An 8,280-nucleotide genomic window follows, 5' to 3' on the forward strand; every position below is an offset into this window, starting at 1 on the left:
TCCTGCATACTTGCGTCATTTTCTTGTTCAAATAAGGTTAAGTTTGAAATGTCACTTTCAATCTTCTTGCCAAAATCAGCCGTAGCTTCCAATAATCCACTCTTCACACTTGCACTCAGATATGTCTTTTTCCTTTGGAGTAAAAAAACTGGTTGTATCGCAGCCACTCAAACAATGCAATAGAGCCAAGGAGGATAACAATGAAGTTGGTGCCGATTTTGCCACGCAATGAACTGGAATAATTTTTTCGGCAAACTGTACAAACAGAGCGGGATTTTGGTTCTGAGATAGTAAAGCCAGCTGTTGGTAATGTTGAATCAAAAACACAACAATGTCTGTGTCATTAGCACGAACAATAACTTTCAAACACCCATTAGCACTATGTGAGTGTCGGCCTCCTCTTGGGTGCTTCCAAGCTCTGGAATAAGCGACAGGAACTTCATTCATCTGGAGCCTGACCACGCTCTTTCTCTCCGAAAAGCCTCCTTCCATAAAAATGCTGAAATCACTTCTGGGAATGCACTGGTTCTTCCATTCTGCAAACATTAATTTGATTATCTTTGCTTTACACTTGGAATTCTTGAGAAGAGCATTTAAGTTTTCAAGCATGATTGTCTCTGTCACAGAAATGTTTTTTATTAACAATTTATCGCCTCTTCGTTCATGGCTCCCGCTACTATCTTTGAGGCAGACAGAAGAGCCAGAGGGGTTCATTTGACCAAAAAGTCCGTCATACCTATCTGCAACCACATGCAACTGTCTAGCGTCTGCAGGTAAAATATCCAGAAGTTTCCGAAATATCCTCTGAGAGAAACATGTCAAAGTCCCTTTTCAATTGGCTTCTGAAGCCAAAAATATGGCATAAAATCAACAACCACTCCCACTTGGTTGCAGGTTTGGTGGTCCGCTATTACAGTTGGCCACGAGTCTACATTCAAACAGTTCTTGAATAAATATAGCGAAACTGACTTTGTACCACTACGTAGTCTCGGAACGCCTTCTTTTTCTTCATAAACGCAATTTGAAAATGGAAGCAATTCGTGCGATAAGAGTTTCCCCAGAACATCAAATGGAGATTCTTGACCACCTTGGCATGCCAACATGACCTTTTTAATAACATCAAGTTTCTGTAATGCTTTGACAGCTACCCTTTTGACTGCAGTAACCAGTTTTTTCGGCGTGTCCATGGTTTAAACTTTAATCTTTGGGAAATTAGACATTTCCCCACTAAGAAATCCTTCAATAGCTTTGAGGCCGACGTCTTCAGCAGCTAGATGTTCTTTCCAATCACCAGCAAGCTCACTCAGAAGAAACTGCACAAGTATAAGCCCCATTCTTATATACTGAAACCACAGTTTTAAGGTACAATACTTACCTCGCGATTATTCGTAACCATTCAGCCTGGGGAGAAACCGGTCAATACACAGTGGAACTTTTATCTGACTTTCCAGAGTCGTATCCATTTTGGAGAAACACGATGACAGGTCATCGAAAATACTTGTATCTCCAAAACACATCCAATAAAAATTTTTAGATAGCTATTTTTTCCAAGCAGTTCATAGTTTAGGAAATTATACCTTTGAGCAGGACATTCCCCCCAAAGCCTGCTTTCCTATTTCAACCAAACAGGATGTTGTGTCGCAACCAAGAAAAGCGCGGCCAACAAGAATAGAGTTACAAACCTATCCCAGTGATTTTTTTTTATAAAGTTGATGTGCCAGTATTTATTTTGACAGCGCTCTTGACTTGATACTGGTTTAGAAGTAGAGACCACTGGCTGCCGGAGGCAAATGATGGAGGAGAAGGATCAATAAATCAGCGTCGTTCCCGACTACTGCGGTTAACCTTTCCTTCGCCACATTAACAGCTGTAAACGCAATCAGAACGCCCGCATCTCTCTCTCTCTGCAAGAAGGACAGTGAGGCTGGCTTGGACAACCTTTTTACCAATATCTCGAATAATGCTCAATTTATTTATGGGATTCCACAAGAAGTCTTCCTTCTTCCTTTGCAGCTTCATACTCAGTGTGAAATCGCCGGTCAGACACTGGATACCTTTCGTTCGTCTAGTCTAGATTGCATCTTTGGTAGACAGACCTGAAGTGTAACCTGTGTCATGAATGAAACGTAACTTGCAAATCTGCTCGAAAGAGTTTCCTGTTTTCCATGGAATATGCTGGAGCAGCCATCCGCCATCAATCACGTGTTTTTTTCGGCTCTTTTGATAGGACTTTCGCAAGTTCTGCCTTTGCTAATTTCCAAATAGCTTTCGCTAGCTCCGTTTTATCTGGCTGTCGCGGCAGGCTTGACGATTCGAAAAGAGGAGTAGGGTAGCTAGAGAGTCCGAATCTGAGAGTTTCTTTCATATCCCCCCTGGCTGTAGTTGCCACTGCTGCAACACGTTGAAACAGAAGACTTGCGGCAATTTGTAAGTCTTCGTCGTCAGCTTCTTAAATGTTGCCTTAATAGTCCATCGTAATCCCTTTGCTTTTGCGCTTCAAGATGTAGTGATCGGCATCGGCGTTATCCATTGACTTCAGAATTTATTTTCCTATCGCCTTTCCTGCATCCGTGTTGACATCCCTTGCTGCTGTCATACCATTCGATACATTGCACAATTGGGTGCAGTTGTCGTACGGACAGGAATGCGTAAGAAGAGCTACTAAATTCTTAACGTCCTTTCTATCCAGGCTGGTCTTGCGGAAACGTGCTGGTCACATGAAATACACTTAACGCCGGTGAGAGACTGCATAAGCTCATTAATTTCAGCTCACACTGGCATTGACATTGTCCAGATCAACCTTTGCGTCTCACTCATTCCATTTCCCCTCGTGAGTCCCATGCTTGTTTTCAGTGACCTCATCAGTACTTGCTCAATTACTAAGTCGGAAGAGAGCCCAGCCCAAAATCTATCGCTTCTTCGAATGACAAACATCCCATCCGTGATGTCTTTATACAGCTTCTGGTTACTTTCTTTCAGCTCTTCCATTTGCTGAAGAAGTATTCCCTCCCATTTCGTATATAGGTTGTGGCCTCCAGCTCTAAAGTAAGGGAGCATCTCAGAGAGTGCTTGAAGATACTGCATCCAGTTTCCAGTCAGTTCTGCTCTAATGGCCTTCTTAAGAACTCTGAACATTTCTAGATTCTGAAGCCATATTTTTCAGTCCTCTTGTTCTCCAGCGTGTCTTGAAACTCCAGCATTTGTGTTTGGATTTGAAGCACTACGACTGCGTTGGATGCGTCTTCAAGAGTAACTTCCTCATTCATTAGAGCCATACATATTGCCGAAGCTTCTTCAAAGTCTTGACGACTCGCACGTATGTCATCTGTGCAGTCGAAATCATACGATTTTCAAATGAAAATGATCTGCAATGCTGAATCTAGCTCTTGCGCTCTCATGGCTCTTGAAACAACCTTACCGCTAAAGATATGCTTAACGTTGTTACCGGTATAAAGGCATTCGAACACTTCTTTTATTCCTGTTTCCGGCATCAAGTGCCCGATCACTCAAAGAAAGCTCATACTGCAATGGAGACCACCGATCAATGGAACTTCTGCCTTGAGAGGACGGTCAGTAGGCTCAGCATTGATGATGTTCACCGCTTTCATGTGCAAAGGCTGGTCGAAAGTAACAACTGGTACCGTTCCGTGATGGCGTGCTTTATCGGAAATAAAACGTAAGGTCGTGTATACACAAGAAAGATCGGAGGGATTATAGTCGATCATAGGCAGAAAAACAATCGTTGAAGCGCCCTTGTGTGACCCAGGGTGAATTGCTTGCATAAATCCCCTCCATCCGACCCGTTTCGTGTCATCTATCCAGCTTGCATGCCATAGTAGGTCAATGCCATCGGTTTTTTCGTCGAAGGTGATGGTCGCAATGGTATTTTACACAAGACTGTTCTCCTGTTGGCTTCTGTTGTAGAAGTAGAAAGGCACTTGTCCAACCTGCTGGTGTACGTCCAGGTTTACAACTGCTCTCTGACTTACGATTGGAAATTTGGGTAGCCTTGGTTTGGCAGCAGCTAGCATGCCCATCCCATGGAAAGTTCCTTTCCGTCAATAGTGCAAATGTCGTGGTCGACATTGTCACCAATGAACTGGATGAAGGTTTTAGAAGTCATCTCTGGAAATTCATTACCATGAGTTACTGCGTCAGGACGCTCGAATCGAAGCACTTCAGAGTAAGAAGTAGAAAAATCTAGCCTATTCATCTGGTCGATAAGAAAACGTGAACCAGATTGCTGGTTTAGCTAGACTCCAAGGTATATTTGTAAAGGAGCGAGAAAAGATCGGGAACGGCAAACCTGTATTATTGCTTGGCCGATTGAACCTACCAAAAGGTAGTGAATCTCCAGCAAGCAGGAAAATAGAAGCACCAGGGACTAAGATATGAAACTCTCATCAAAACGATGTTAGGGGGTTTTAAAACTGAGTTGATAGTCCTTTGTCTCCTCTCCAAATTCTGTAGAGCAGTCTGACTATTTTTTCCCTTCAAAGGATATCTTGATTCCCCCCTCTTTTTCACTTGTAACTGGAAAACGGGGGAAAGGCTAATTACAGAGAAATCAAAGTAACATATTCATTCTTCTCGCACTTGGAAACCCCAGATAACAAGTCTTGTAGACTGCTATACAGAATCTTTGTTTACCCCCTCTTTTACCCCTGTAAGTGGGGAAACGAGGGAACGACTTATTACATAGCAATAAAAAAAGGATATTCGATCATTTTGGACCCAAGACCATCAGGAATGTCATTCTCAGCATCAAAACTACCGTTCGTAGATTTTCGAGTTTTCCCCTGGATTTTCCCCTTTCTCCCAGTTTTTTACAATGTTCCGCCAAGGGGATTCTTGGGGACTTTTGGTATGTTTTACAGAATTTTTTCTATACAGAATGAGGTAAAAATTATTTATCTGGTAATTTTGTCCCAGATCGTCGATTTTTTCCGTATATTTACTGGACTATCAGTCGATTCATTTTAGGCATCACTTATTTATTTATATTGGGTAGTTCATTTCTGCACACCAACGATTTAGGGGGGAGGGGTTGTTTAGGGAATGGTCTAAACTAAACACGACGAAGCGCTTCCCAACATTTTCTAAATTTTAGTGGGGGTTCCTTCAGATGATTAAAAAGGGGTTATTTAATCCTAAGCCTCCCTTCATCCCAGAAAAAAATTATTTGAAATAAGCCTCTAAGGTTGTAACTAGAGATGACAGTTCCCCTCTTATTATGGACATATTTTGAGCGTATCTCATATGGTTATGTTTAAATGCTTACCTCCACAGATAGGAGAGGGGTGGCTCAGGAGTCCCCAAGAAGGCAAATTCCTGGCAGAACTCTCCTTGAAAAGTGCAAAAATGATAATCCTAAAAATTATCCTTGATATTCCTGGCCCCTTCCCAAGAAATATTTTGAGGGTAAACTTTTTCAGGAAGAATTATAACCCTCAAAAGTACTAGAAGCAAACTAAATTGCTGCGTAAACATCAAGGGCTGATGGTGCGGCAAGGGAAATTACGTTTCAGTGAGTTCTGAATCTGGTATTAAAACAGATGTAAATATTGTGATTAAAGAGTATTTTGTGACTAAATATTGTGATTAAAGAGTATTTTGTATATTATAATATTCAAATATCATAATTCGTGTGCCCTTATTTTGCACATATTGTTTTTATAGGGAGAACAAAATAAAATTCAATTTGTACCTTGTCTTTATTCCTGACTTTTCAGAACCATATTACTACAGCTAATCTTCCCTAAAATAATTGTGAAGCAATGTCATTATCATGCATTCTTATTTCAATTGTTGCGTAGCCCCATGCAGATAATTTCTTTTATGCTCAATGCCTCAGAAACAGAGTAAATATAGACAGATTATTTGTTTTAGTCAAAATGTATATTACGGATGATTAATAGGTACACGAACTAGGAAAAGTTGTAAGCCCCTTATTGATAAAGTTGACCGTTGTCAAATCGAACCACGTTGTTACTATAAAGCCTTCAGTCGTTTTTCTTATAATCAGTCAATTAAAATATAAGGAAGGTACAATAGTAAGTCAAATTACATAGTCCCTCATTCCAGATGACAACAGCCGATTAAAACTCCCTCACTTTTATTTGAATTTTGTTCTCCCAAATCTTTTTATTAAATGAAAGGTAAACGAATCTCTAGAAATTTCGGTGCTGTTGCACTTAATGGTACACACGAAAGAAGTCAAGTTTGGTTAATGCTAATAAAAAAAAATAGGATGAATATATAATACTTTAGAAACAAATTTGGGCTATATATTTGCACATTAGGGGTGAGGAGTAAAGCATAGCATATATTAAATACGTAACTTAACCTAAGCTAGGTACATCCCCCCCCCTAAACCCTAAAAAACAATAATTTAAATATTGTAAATTCAATGAGAAACCACGGTTTGCGATCAATTTAGATAGCAATTACCTGCTTTACGGGTCTCCATGACTGCATTCCTTGGACAGTCTGTAGCACTGTGTATAAATTAGTGCAACACTACCGAAATTTCTAATACCTTAAGCGAGAACGTGCATTGCTCTAATCCAAGACCTATCCTGACATGGATGTCCTTGTGTGTACCAGACACGAATCCAATTTTTTTTTTTTTTTTTTTTTTTTTTCATGTCTGAAAAATCAACTTTTCGTGATTATGCAGAGTAAAATTACTTTTATGCATTTTAATCGGACTGATCAAAGTATTTGGCATACTAGACCATGTTTAAAAATAGGAAAAATAATGCAGAATCCTAATGCAGAAACATCTATTTGGTCATATTGTATGTGTTGCAACTTTCCGTTTCTGCAAGTTTATTTAAAGTGAATACGTTTTATATTATTCTAAGCATTATTTGAGGTATACATTGAGAAATTGTATTATGAGTCACATTTTATAAATAATTAGTTAACTTAAAATTATATATTAAAATGTTTTCATTTATAATTTGTATTTGTAAGAATCATGTTATTTTGACAACTGAAACTCAGAGAGGAAAGAAAATAACAAAATGAAAAATAAAATAAAAGAGGTGAAAAAACGAGGATTTTGTCAGCCAGTGGAAAACCACGAACAAGAAGAAATAAGCAAATATTTCGACAAAAACCTCCTCCAAGGCTCCCTCGGTGCCAAACAAAAAAGAAAAAGAAAAAAAAAACGAAAATCTAACCTTTTGAAGTTTATCTGATAATGACAGAACAAACACTAAATATAAACCAGGCGGGAATCAATGAAAAAGCATTTACCAAGATGATTGAGCAGGAATCTTTTGCCTTGCAATAGTTTTAGCTGGTCTACAGTTTCGGTTTTCAATAGATATGCAAATAGGTTCTTTTAAGTTATACCGTGTGAAAATATTGATTGATTCCTTCAAAATTAAACTGTCGTAAATTGGGCTTAATGAAATATCTCCAGTATCTCTATTTATTGCTAAATTTTGGCTCATGTATTTTTTTTATCTCAATTACCTTTTTAAAAGTTTGTGGTAGGCCATTTAGAGTTGATATTAAGGTTGCCTCGTCAAAAAGAACCAGATGGGTCGGATTTACGAAAATATGCGAAGCCAATGCTGAATCGAAGTTGTCATCGTTATTTTTTCATCTGCTGCGTATCTATCGAAATTTGGTGCTCGTGCAAACCTTCAGCTGGTTTTTGATGGGTCCTAACAATGTAAAATTTCCCACATTAACACGGGATTCTGTAGACACCACTACCCAGTACAGGATCAGTTTTATTCTTGCCTGAGTTGAAAAAGTGTTCAACTTTTTGTTAGGTTTTGAAAGAAACAGAGAGATTATGTTTTTTTTTAATTTTTAAGTTTATCGCCAAGTTGCAGGATGTATGGTAAAGCGATGAAAGTTTTTTTCTCAATTGCCGGAGCAACTGAATCAAGGGGGACGAGCTCCCTATTTGTTGTTTTATCTTTTTTAATCGTCTATCTATGATATTTTCAATAAGTTTGATTGGGTCACCATTGCAGAAAAGAATATTCTTGACATAGTTTAATTCAGAGTTTATATGATTACGTGAAGAAATTTTTAGAACTCTGTCGACGAAAGAGATTATTACCCCTCTTTTAACAGAAGGAGAGAGATTGAAAGAGAAATGTAGATATCGATCATTATGAGTCGGCTTACTATATATAGAAAATTCAAGGCTAGAAGTAGTTTTTATAATCAAAATATCCAAGAATGGCAGATTACTCGAATCTTCGAGTTCCATTGTGAACTAGAGATTCGAATCAAAAGAGTTCAAATGTGCAT

The 8,280-nt window shown here is 38.8% G+C and overlaps 1 long non-coding RNA gene across 1 annotated transcript in view; it reads right to left on the reverse strand.

The window, feature by feature from the left end:
- LOC148947836 (uncharacterized) overlaps positions 1 to 6,555 on the reverse strand; it is a 33,830-nt gene extending 27,275 nt beyond the window's left edge. Inside the window, exon 1 of the long non-coding RNA XR_016142264.1 lies at positions 6,451 to 6,555. This is a non-coding gene — a long non-coding RNA (uncharacterized LOC148947836). The remainder of the gene's footprint in view (positions 1 to 6,450) is intronic.
- Positions 6,556 to 8,280: the final 1,725 nt, after the last annotated feature.

The sequence above is a fragment of the Artemia sp. Qi Xiang Cuo genome, chromosome 10, assembly GCF_049724085.1.
Source record: "Artemia sp. Qi Xiang Cuo chromosome 10, ASM4972408v1, whole genome shotgun sequence".
Taxonomy (NCBI): Eukaryota; Metazoa; Arthropoda; class Branchiopoda; order Anostraca; family Artemiidae; genus Artemia; species Artemia sp. Qi Xiang Cuo.